We start from the raw sequence: 12,323 nt of genomic DNA, 5'->3' as shown, positions 1-12,323 counted from the left end.
CTGTGGTGGTATGCGATCACTCAAACATATTACCCCCTATACACATGCACAGTCAGTCCTAAATTGTAAAATATACAGCTGCCAGTTAACCGGTCTGCCTTGTGAACAAAAGAAGACCATATTTTGAAATCCAACATGACCTATCCTTTGGTCCCACTTGGCTCCACTAAACTACACTTCCTTTAACCAAGCTCTTCATATCCATCAACAACATGGCCAGTTCCGTCTAATTTAACCCCTTCCCACTCTGCGTCCGATATATTGATGAGCTGAACCGGCATTGGAAAACACGGGGTGCCGGCTGTGACTGATAGCCGGCACCCCAGTGTAATGGAATTGCTGGGGTCCGATCTGGTCCCCAGCACTGCCTGCAGGCACTGCCAGTAAGATGGCGTCTGTGACATCTTCTTACTGGCACAGTGCCAACTTATGCATAGACTGACACTGCTAATACCCTGCAATACAGGGTATTGCTTTCATTTTCCCACAGTTTTATTTTTTTTTATAAAATTAAAGCTGAGCTCTGATTGGTTTCCATGGGCATCTAGACCAGTTTTACATCAGAAACTTGATGATAAATCTCCCTCGCAGTGTGTTTCAAAGCCAGGTAACCTTTATGGCCAGGATTCTGGTGTTGAGGGGAGGACTTGTCGTTACGGTGTAGACCAGATCCCCGGTACAGCAGGGCGGGTCAGCTTGTGGTTTGCTCTGTGTGTGTCTTTGTTTGAGACTGATTCTTTTATACGGTATTTAATTCTAGGAATCTTGATTCTGCCTCAAATGAAGTAATTCAATTTGTGATTTCATTTCCCATGAAAGTCATTACTAATATCATTGAACTCTTTTTATTTTGAATACAGAGTTTTCATTTTACTGGAACATATTGTTACGTGTGGAAAAAAAACCAAATAACCGGTTTAAAAATCTAGTAGTAACGTGCACCAAAGCACATCGTGGGGGCTTCCTGTATGACTTGACTCCATCCTAGAGACACAAATTATATTTATTGTCCATTTTACAATGTGAAATAGTCCTATCATTCATGAAAACAGGATCGACAGGGTCAGGCAGTGAAGTAGTCAGTGGGCAATCTGAGGTCAAGGCAGGTAGATGGTCTGCGTTATCAAAGATCAAAGAAGCAAAAATTCAGGGCCGTTGCAAGTCCGGGCTATTGGTGGGGCAGATTAAGTCCAAAATACAGGCCAAGGGTTAAAACACAGGCACTAGCAAGCAATTGCAGATCTCCTAGGCACCACACTAGCAAGCTAGGAGTATTTCCTCAGACAGCTTCATGAAGTAGATTCTGCAGACTGCTCTCAAAGGAAATCTATCATCTAGGACGGTGGTGGTGAACCTATGGCACTGGTGCCAGAGGCGGCACTCAGAGCCCTCTGTGTGGGCACCCTGGCCATCACCCCAGCATAAACTTCACTAGACAGGACTCAAAAAGTCTTCCTACAATGATATGGGAATTTGCCTTCCTCCTTTCAACTGCGTTGGTGTCTTTAGGAGGCTGAACGATTGAAAGTTGTCGAAGAACAAGGAGAATTAAATTACTGCTTAAATTGCAGCACTGGCACTTTGCAATAAGTGGCTTTTGGTTGAAGTTTGGGCACTCAGGCTCTAAAAGGTTCACCATCACTGGGCTAGGATCTACTTTTCTTTGTACATGGTTGAGGCAGACATTGAGAATCTTATCCTGGATCTACTGTTTTCATTTTATTTTGTAAACCTGCCTATCGGTTTCTGAACATTATTGTACTGATGTGCAAATTACCTGTAGAAGCTAATCACGACATGGAGTAGTCACTGTGAGCTCCTAGGTCTAAGCCCACTCCACTCTCCGAGTAGCCTGGTAGAGGGAAACTCCTATGCCGAAGCTCCTGGTCCCCTGCCAGCTTCACTGAGACACAATGCACCAGGAGTAACTACACAAGAGGCACGGCCATGTGAGGAGGAGGAGGATCTGGAAGTGGAGTTGCCTTACCCCTGGGATCTTACACAAGCAACTCCACAATCCATGTAGCCTCTGCAGGTAATTTTGCATAAAAACCAACAGGCAAGTTAAGATGAAATAAAAACTGCACATGCGGACATCAGGTACCTACCTCTGGATCTACTAAAAAAAAAGTAGATTGCAGGTGTGGATTTCCTTAAAGGGGACTTCCCAAGTGCTGGGGCTCCCACCTAGATGGCTGAAAACTTTTAGCTCTCCTGATTGGTGGGGACCCTCCCTGATCGGCTAGTTATTTCATATCCTCTAGATACTTAGGACAACCCTTCTAAAAGATCACTACACTCTATAGACAAAAACAGTCTGAGCATCCTTTAGACTTGAACAAACAGTCACACATTTTACACCCATGTGAAACATACTGTATATCTTTTTTACAAATTTGAAAATCTGAAAACTGTCCATTGCCTTGCTGGTCCTGCTGGCTGATTGATAACATAATACAAGAGCATAGATACATTTTAGAACATGAATCACCTAACACTTTGCATTTTGTTAATTTCTTTAAATATTTATCTAGTTTTTCTACTTTATCCAGCACTAGGTGATTTCTTTCCAGAAAGAGATATATATTTCTGATTATGATTGTCTTGATGCCTACAGGGTCAATAATGTTCACAAGTCATATAATGCTAATGTCCCCTCAGGATTTTCTTTGGGGGGTATTTGCACCATGTGACATAAATAAACCTCTATGAAATGAAATGCGTGGATACAGAGGTGTATCTGACATCTCTATAGGGGTCCTAATACAAGTCCATAAATAGAACTGTAATATCAGCTACCAACATAGACGTAACTAGAGATTAAAAGACCTTAGAGGTCATATGTAGGATAGTGTGTCTGTGTGTATGATTTTGATTTTATCCTGAATCTATACAGCAATAGTAAGCTTGGTTCAGATACTGTATTTATATACTAAAGAGGAGATTTACCAGAAGTGTCTGAGAGCAGACCTGTTCTGGTTGCCTATAGCAACCAATCAGAGCTCTTCTGTCACTTTCCAACCTCTGTTTATAAAATTAAAGAAGAGCTCTGATTGGTTGCCATGAGCAACTATAACAGTTTTACCTCAAAGGCTTCTGATAAATCTCCCCCAATATACTTGGTTCTGGTACCATATCAACGTAATAAGTTTGGTTAATGTACCATATCAAAGCAGTAAGCATCAGATGCTTTAAAGGGAACCTGTCACCAGCTAGAGCACTATTAAACTTGCAAAATGTAATTCATATGGCCAGATAAGTCTTGGCCCTTTATAAAGATACCCCCTGAACACTAGAGGGGTAGCAGCCTCCTCCCTGATTGGATCAAGGGTGTGCATATAACATCATTTTTCTAGTATGAGGTAAGTGTTAGCCCTTTACAAAGACTCAACCCAAACACTGTAATCCGGCCATATAAGATACATTTTGTTATTTAATAATACTAAAAAAAATTAAGACTGATTAGTGGGTACAATCCTCATATAGTCTGGGGCCCCCACTGATGAATGGTTAAAGCACCCACCTTCATTGTCCCCTATGTATTATTAGCATAGCAATAATAGGTGCATAGCGCCATAGTAGTCAGTGATCCTATTGTAGTCAGCCATTTGTTTAATTCCATTAGTAATAGTAAAGTGTGTGCCAGTTTCCGCTAGCATTAGGAGAAGCCTTGGAGAATTCTTGTACTCATTTACAGACACCAATTAGATGTTTTGTTTTATAGTTTCTTCTCTGTGGAGAAAAATACTACTCTTGTTTGCATTGATTTCCTTTTTATTGCCAGACGGGCGGCAAAAGACATTTTCTCTAGTCCGATGCCTGCCATTTAATGTAGATCGCTCACCTGGATATTGTGTTGAGTGAATCCATAAACTCTGTGATCCATAAACCAGCATAGCCGAATTCTGAAGCATACATCTTTTATGACAAGTGTTCAGAAAAGACGCTGTCTTCTCACTTGAAATGCTCAGCCATACATACCCCAAAATGTGATTTCTCTGGGTGGTATTTGGAATGACATGCAAGTGCTTTGGGGATGGATGACACTCTGTGCGTCCTAGGATGTCTACTGTCCAAAAAACCATTTAGTCCCTTCTTTTGATTTATTCAGGTGGGGTGGATTGCCATTTATTTAAAAGCTTCTGCCATTCGATATGGGTTCAGCCACCTTCACAAAGTTTTGCTTAATGCTTCCAGCACTATACTTTAATCTGTATGACTACCTTTTATCAGCAAGTTGTCTTAAAGGGGTTGATCCAAGTTTGATAACAGCTTGATTGGTGGAAGTCCAACCAGGGTTGGGATTCAAATTTTTTAAACTGGCTTTCTACTTTGTCAGTCGTGTACCATGGCTCATGGATCATGCATTGATCTAGAAGTTGGATAGAACACATACACCACCAGAAACAAGCTTTGTACATAAATACAACACAAAAACCAAGTTCTGCACATCAATACTTCCGAATAACAAAGACAAACTCCTTTCAAAAAGTCTCTGTGCAGCTGCCCCTCACCGGAGAACTAACAAATCACAGGACAGGTAATCTCAGTAGTATAAGTCCACCAGTAGCCAGAACTAATAATGCACCTAGTAGCGACTAGCCAGTAGCGACTTTTTCTCCTTTCGTTCTCTCTCGTTTTTTCTCTTTCGTTCTCTCTCGTTCTTTCTCTTTCGTTCTCTCTCGTTCTTTCTCTTTCGTTCTCTCTCGTTCTTTCTCTTTCGTTCTCTCTCGTTCTTTCTCTTTCGTTCTCTCTCGTTCTTTCTCTTTCGTTCTCTCTCGTTCTTTCTCTTTCGTTCTCTCTCGTTCTTTCTCTTTCGTTCTCTCTCGTTCTTTCTCTTTCGTTCTCTCTCGTTCTTTCTCTTTCGTTCTCTCTCGTTCTTTCTCTTTCGTTCTCTCTCGTTCTTTCTCTTTCGTTCTCTCTCGTTCTTTCTCTTTCGTTCTCTCTCGTTCTTTCTCTTTCGTTCTCTCTCGTTCTTTCTCTTTCGTTCTCTCTCGTTCTTTCTCTTTCGTTCTCTCTCGATCTTTCTCTTTCGTTCTCTCTGGTTCTTTCTCTCTCTTTTGTTTGTTCTCTCTCTTTCGTTCTTTCTCTTTTGTTCGTTCTCTCTCTTTCGTTCTTTCTCTTTTGTTCGTTCTCTCTCAATAAACCATACTAAATAAGATGGTGTCGGTCAGTGTTGTATGTGCCATCCAGCATACATTATTTATGTGCCCTACATCAGGTATAGTTTCTGCATTATGTTTATTTAGATAATAAATGATGCTTATAAAGAATGCATTGCAGAAGAGGTCATTCGGATCAGCAGAGATGACAAATTTGGATTTTGTCTCTGTTCCTTCTCTCTGTTGTCCACATATTTAATTTTCAAGAAACAGAAATGCTTAAAATTAAGCCGTAAATGTAAGTAGATAGTAAGAACTTGTGTGTAAACAATTTGGTGTATACAGAAGAAAGGGAACACAAGAGTGGTCACCTACTTAAAGGGATGTTAAGCAATTAATTTATTAATCTCCTATCTTTAGTATAGCTATTTAATATCAGATCAGTATTGTAACCCCTAATACCCCTGCAAATAAGTTATTTGGTTCCTGGGTAATTTGTGAATTAATGTTTTGAAATGTTTATATATAGCTGTACAATGGTGAGCCACAATATTTTTTAGGTGGGCCCTAGGTATCGTAGTCTGAAAGTGGGTATGTACTGTACTGCTCTCTACTAGTGCTACATGTACAGCTAGGTATTATGTACTGTACTGCTCTTTACCAGTAATACACATACTTTTCTTTATCATTCTTGCTTTATTGAATTAGAGTAAAACCGATAACATCCAATTTGCAGTTTGTATGACACAGTTCACAATTACAATACACATACTTTTCTGCTTTTGACCTGTACTATATGTATTGGACTGCTCTATACCTATACTACATGTTCTGTACTGCTCTCCACAAACTATACTGCCCCCTACCTGTACTCCATTAACTGTACTGTTCTGAACCTTTAGTACATTTTGTGTTCTACTTTGTACCTGTACAACATGTAGTGCACTGCATGTCCCTTACAACTCTCTCTATATAGAACAGGTACTATACTGCCCCCTACCTGTACTCCATTTACTGTACTGCTCTGAACCTTTACTACATTTTGTGTTCTACATGTACTGTACTGCATGTCCCTTACAACTCTCTATATATAGTACATGTACGCTACTGCTCTCTACCTGTACTCCATGTAGTCTAGTGCTTTTTACATATACTATATGTGTAAGCATCGGTGAAAAAAGTTATATAAAACATAACTTTTACTCATATATATCTAAAAAATTGCATCATCCGGTAAGCCATTAAATAAATACAAGAGATAAAGGCCTAGAAATATCAAAAATGGTAAAATGTTTCACTCAGATATATTTAACAATCTCCATATCAAACCTGAAGTTTAGAGTAAGAACAATTGTATCCGTACCATGTATACCAACAAAGCGTGTATGTAGCAACAGGAACAATCTCACCCAGTCAGTGGTACCAGGCGCTGGTCAGGGTTCAGCATGCATGGGTCTTGGGATCCAGCTGTCCATATAGGAGAGAAATAAAATCCGGCCTCTCTATTCAGACCCAGCGAACACTGACCCTCATCAATCCCAGAACAGTCCACAGCTAGTCCTATGACAACGTACCCTGCACTACATGAAAGTAACAAATTTGCCCATATACTACATGTACTCTGCTGCTCACTACCTACACTCCATGTAGCATAGTGCTTTCTACATGTATTCTACTGCTCTCTACCTGCACTCCATGTAGTCTAGTGCTTTCTACATGTACTCTGCTGCTCTCTACCTGCACTCCATGTAGTCTAGTGCTTTCTACATGTACTCTGCTGCTCTCTACCTGCACTCCATGTAGTATAGTGCTTTCTACATATACTACATGTACTCTACTGCTCTCTACCTGTACTCCATGTAGTCTAGTGCTTTCTACATGTATTCTGCTCTCTACCTGCACTCCGTGTAGTCTAGTGCTTTCTACATGTATTCTACTGCTCTCTACCTGTACTCCATGTAGTCTAGTGCTTTCTACATGTATTCTACTGCTCTCTACCTGTACTCCATGTAGTCTAGTGCTTTCTACATGTACTCTGCTGCTCTCTGCCTGCACTCCATGTAGTATAGTGCTTTCTACATTTACTACATGTATTCTTCTGCTCTCTACCTGTACTCCATGTAGTCTAGTGCATGCTACATGTACTCTGCTGCTCTCTCCCTGCACTCCATGTAGTATAGTGCTTTCTGCATGTATTCTGCTGCTCTCTACCTACTCTCCATGTAGCACAGTGCTTTCTACATGTACTTTACTGCCCTCTACCTGCACTCCATGTAGCACAGTGCTTTCTACATGTACTCTGCTGCTCTCTACCTGCACTCCATGAAATATAGTGCTTTCTACATGTATTCTGCTGCCCTCTACCTGCACTCCATGTAGTATAGTGCTTTCTACATTTCTTAGGTAAAACTGTTCTAGTTGCCAAATCAGAGCTCAGCTTTAATTTTATAAACAGCTGTGGGAAAATGAAAGCTGAGCTCTCAGAGACTTATAGGGATATTCCAGGAATCGGCATAATTCATATACAAATGTGTCCTTAAAATATAAGCTAATATGTTATTAGTTTTTATTTAAAATGTTGCTCCCCTGAGCAGAAAAATGCTGGTTACATAGGCTGTGATGAAGAATTAAAATGCTACTGGCCCTTTAATCAGTCCGTTAATTTCCTCCACGCTGAGAAGACACAGGACAGGAGATCCCGCCGGTCGCATGTCCACATCACATGTCGTGCATCTGCCTGGGTGGATCATGTGATCACCACTATGTTTGGCTGTAGTGGGTTGGTTGCAGTGCATCCAGTATGGTCAGTGTTGTGGTGATGGCAGTTACATATCATTACTATGTTAACAGAGTAAGAAAACCTGTTACATCATCACTGGGAGCAGAGTATAAGAGGGAGGAGGAGTTACTGGAAACTTAAGGATCATGGGACTTATAGTGGTGGCCATTTTGGTGATAACTCTGCCTACTTTAGAGAAGCCATATAATTTTGTGAATCATAAAATCAAACTATTTAAGCTCCATTTTGTGACTAATGACATTGAATTTTTTTTGCATTCACTTATTTATAGCATCATGGGTTTTTGTGTCAGACGTTCATATTCCCGGAATACCCCTTTAAGCAGAGGTCGCATTAATGCCTCACCACGCGCCATAGACGCGTGATGAGGCGACATTACCCCCCAATATAATTGCCATGCGTAAAGTTACGCTTGGCAATTATTCCCTGTAGCGCGCAGGCTGAGCGGTTCAGCGTGTGCTGCAAATGAGGTACATGTCAGTAGCGCGATTACATCGCGCGCCGAACAGCTCAGCAGGACACGTGACAGTGATCAGTGTCAGGGGCGCGCCGGAGAGACCCGGAGTGAGAGCGCAGGCCCCGGGGGAGACATGTGGGCGCGAAGCTGAGTGTAGTGTGTGCGGTGTTCTGTGAGTGTAGTGTGGTGTGCCACGTTCTGTGAGTGTAGTGTGGTGTGCCGCGTTCTGTGAGTGTAGTGTGGTGTGCCGCGTTCTGTGAGTGTAGTGTGGTGTGCCGCGTTCTGTGAGTGTAGTGTGGTGTGCCGCGTTCTGTGAGTGTAGTGTGGTGTGCCGCGTTCTGTGAGTGTAGTGTGGTGTGCCGCGTTCTGTGAGTGTAGTGTGGTGTGCCGCGTTCTGTGAGTGTAGTGTGGTGTGCCGCGTTCTGTGAGTGTAGTGTGGTGTGCCGCGTTCTGTGAGTGTAGTGTGGTGTGCCGCGTTCTGTGAGTGTGTGTGTGCGCTCCGTATTACTGAAATTTTCATACTCCTCCTTGGGTAAAAATACTCCTCAAAAATGGTGAGAGGAGTATTTTTACCCTTCTGGAAAAATGTTAGTGCGACCTCTGCCTTTAAGATAAATCTCCCCTATAGTATTACTGATTAAACCAGTCTCAGTTGCTGCCTTCTCCCTGTGCTGGCCTATCCTAGTCTGTAACCTGGGGCCTCCTCACAGGCTACAATTTTTTTTCCATTAGGCATAGCACCTGATCATGACTTTTGGCCATCACCACAGGATTTTCCAGTCAGGTGTCTTCAGCTCCTTGTTTTCAATTTTTACAAAGGTTGGACCAATTGTCAGACAGGGTTTTTTTTAGGAATAATTACAAAAAACCGCCTTGAGACGGCATAGAAGAGCCCATATCCGGACAATAGAGCGTGGCAACTAAAACTTAGCTTTTATTGTTATATAAAATAAATTATAAAGTAACCACTTAGTGCTCAATTCAAGAAATGTATATTAACCCCTTTACCGACGCGAGCCATACTAGTACGGCGCGCACCGGGTTCCGGTGCATTGAGAGGGCTCACGGGCCGAGCCCTCTCCATAGCCGGTAAGTCTTTGCTGCATATTGCAGCAAAGGCTTACCGGTAACACCCGCGATCGGTGCTAGCACCAATCGCGGGTGTTTTCACCTCGATCGCCGCCGGCAATGCTGCCGGCGGCTTCAAAGAGATGGCGCCGTATGGGTGCCGCCACCTTGTCGTGGATCCGTCGCCATGGTAGCTTCGGGTCTTCCGAATACCCGAGGCTACTTCGTTTTAACCAGGGGCGGACTGGGAATTTAAAGTGGCCCTGGAAAAAACTGTAAAAGTGGCCCCATTCGGTGGGCGGGGGTCAAAACAAGTAGGCGTGGCCTTGTGATGTGGGTGGAGTTACTAAACTCTATGCAAACTGTTAATAGATGGTCTAAATCAACATGTACACCGCAGAGAAAGAGACTCATACTGCCTCCTTGTAAAGGAATAACACTTCTATTTTAAGAGCACACAACTTAATACTGCCATATATGTACACTAAAAACATACTACAATACCTTCTCCAATAAACATGAATGTAACTAGTATAATACTACTGCCCCTAAGTAAAATATATTGTAATACTGCCCTCTACTATATGTACTATAATACTGCCCCCTATGTACAAGAATATAACTACTATAATACTGCCCCCTATGTACAAGAATATAACTACTATAATACTGCCCCCTATGTACAGGAATATAACTACTATAATACTGCCCCCTATGTACAAGAATATAACTACTATAATACTGCCCCCTATGTACAAGAATATAACTACTATAATACTGCCCCCTATGTACAAGAATATAACTACTATAATACTGCCCACTATGTACAGGAATATAACTACTATAATACTGCCCTCTATGTACAAGAATATAACTACTATAATACTGCCCCCTATGTACAGGAATATAACTACTATAATACTGCCCCCTATGTGCAGGAATATAACTACTATAATACTGCCCCCTATGTACAGGAATATAACTACTATAATACTGCCCCCTATGTACAAGAATATAACAACTATAATACTGCCCCCTATGTACAGGAATATAACTACTATAATACTGCCCCCTATGTACAAGAATATAGCTACTATTACTAGTAGCCATTACCCCCCCCCAGTATATAGCCAGCCAACCCCCCCCCCCACAGTATACATCCAGCCCACTGTAGTATATATACAGCCCCCCAGTATACAGCCAGCCAGCCCTCCTAGTATATTCAGTCTGCCCGTGCCCCAGTATGCGGCCAGACTGCCCCAGTATACAGCCAGACAGCCCCAGTATACAGCCCCTGAGCCCCAGCATTACAGCCCCTGAGCCCCAGCATTACAGCCCCTGAGCCCCAGCATTACAGCCCCTGAGCCCCAGCATTACAGCCCCTGAGCCCCAGCATTACAGCCCCTGAGCCCCAGCATTACAGCCCCTGAGCCCCAGCATTACAGCCCCTGAGCCCCAGCATTACAGCCCCTGAGCCCCAGCATTACAGCCCCTGAGCCCCAGCATTACAGCCCCTGAGCCCCAGCATTACAGCCCGTAGCCCCAGTATACAGCGCCAGCCTCTGATATACAGCCCGTAGCCCCAGTACACAGCGCCAGCCTCTGATATACAACCCATAGCCCCAGTATTACAGCCCATCGCCCCAGTATTACAGCCCATCGCCCCAGTATTACAGCCCATAGCCCCAGTATTACAGCCCATAGCCCCAGTATTACAGCCCATAGCCCCAGTATTACAGCCCATAGCCCCAGTATTACAGCCCATAGCCCCAGTATTACAGCCCATAGCCCCAGTATTACAGCCCATAGCCCCAGTATTACAGCCCATAGCCCCAGTATTACAGCCCATAGCCCCAGTATTACAGCCCATAGCCCCAGTATTACAGCCAAAAGCCCCTGGTGTGCATCCCATAGCCCCAGTACACAGCGCCAGCCTCTGATATACAGCCCATAGCCCTGTATACAGCCCATAGCCCCAGTATTACAGCCCATAGCCCCAGTATTACAGCCCATAGCCCCAGTATTACAGCCCATAGCCCCAGTATTACAGCCCATAGCCCCAGTATTACAGCCCATAGCCCCAGTATTACAGCCCATAGCCCCAGTATTACAGCCCATAGCCCCAGTATTACAGCCCATAGCCCCAGTATTACAGCCCATAGCCCCAGTATTACAGCCCATAGCCCCAGTATTACAGCCCATAGCCCCAGTATTACAGCCCATAGCCCCTGGTGTACAGCCCATAGCCCCAGTATTGCAGCCCATAGCCCCTGGTGTACAGCCCATAGCCCCAGTATTACAGCCCATAGCCCCAGTATTGCAGCCCATAGCCCCAGTATTGCAGCCCATAGCCCCTGGTGTACAGCCCATAGCCCCAGTATTGCAGCCCATAGCCCCAGTATTGCAGCCCATAGCCCTGTATACAGCCCATAGCCCCTGGTGTACAGCCCATAGCCCCAGTATTACAGCCCATAGCGTACAGCCTGCTCCCGCTATACAGCACCAGCCCCAGGTATACAGCGCCAGCCCCAGGCGTACAGCACATAGCCCCAGGCATACAGCATCAGCCCCTGGTATACAGCCAGTACATAAAAACAATAACACATGAAACTCACCTCTCTGACGGCCCGACGCTGCTCCCCTGCTTGAACACAGTCCGGCCGCGGTGACAGCTCCGTACGGGCCGGCGTCGCACAGACCATGACGTCAGCCGCTTGCCGACGTCATGGTCTATGCGACGCCGGCGCGTACGTTGTTGTCACCGCGGCCGGACTGGTATCAAGCAGGGGAGCAGCGTCGGGCCGTCAGAGAGGTGAGTTTCATGTGTTATTGTTTTTATACCGGCCCCACCAGTACAGGACCGGCCCCGGACCGGCCCCAAACCAATCGGCCCACC

At 44.0% G+C, this 12,323-nt stretch overlaps 1 protein-coding gene across 4 annotated transcripts in view; it reads left to right on the top strand.

The window, feature by feature from the left end:
- The window catches only part of PLPP4 (phospholipid phosphatase 4), a 106,921-nt gene that overhangs the window by 30,305 nt on the left and 64,293 nt on the right, over positions 1-12,323 (top strand). Inside the window, exon 1 of one of the 4 annotated variants that reach the window (XM_072131028.1) lies at positions 12,228-12,239. The exons of the other annotated variants lie outside the window; for them this stretch is intronic. The gene's annotated coding sequence lies outside the window, so the exon portion shown is untranslated. Of the gene's footprint in view, positions 1-12,227; positions 12,240-12,323 lie in introns of those variants that run through there. 4 annotated transcript variants of the gene reach the window in all.

Source organism: Engystomops pustulosus, chromosome 11 (genome assembly GCF_040894005.1).
Source record: "Engystomops pustulosus chromosome 11, aEngPut4.maternal, whole genome shotgun sequence".
In the NCBI taxonomy this organism is placed as follows: Eukaryota; Metazoa; Chordata; class Amphibia; order Anura; family Leptodactylidae; genus Engystomops; species Engystomops pustulosus.
Note: the sequence above shows the minus strand (reverse complement) of the source record. Positions and strands in the feature narration are given on the sequence as shown.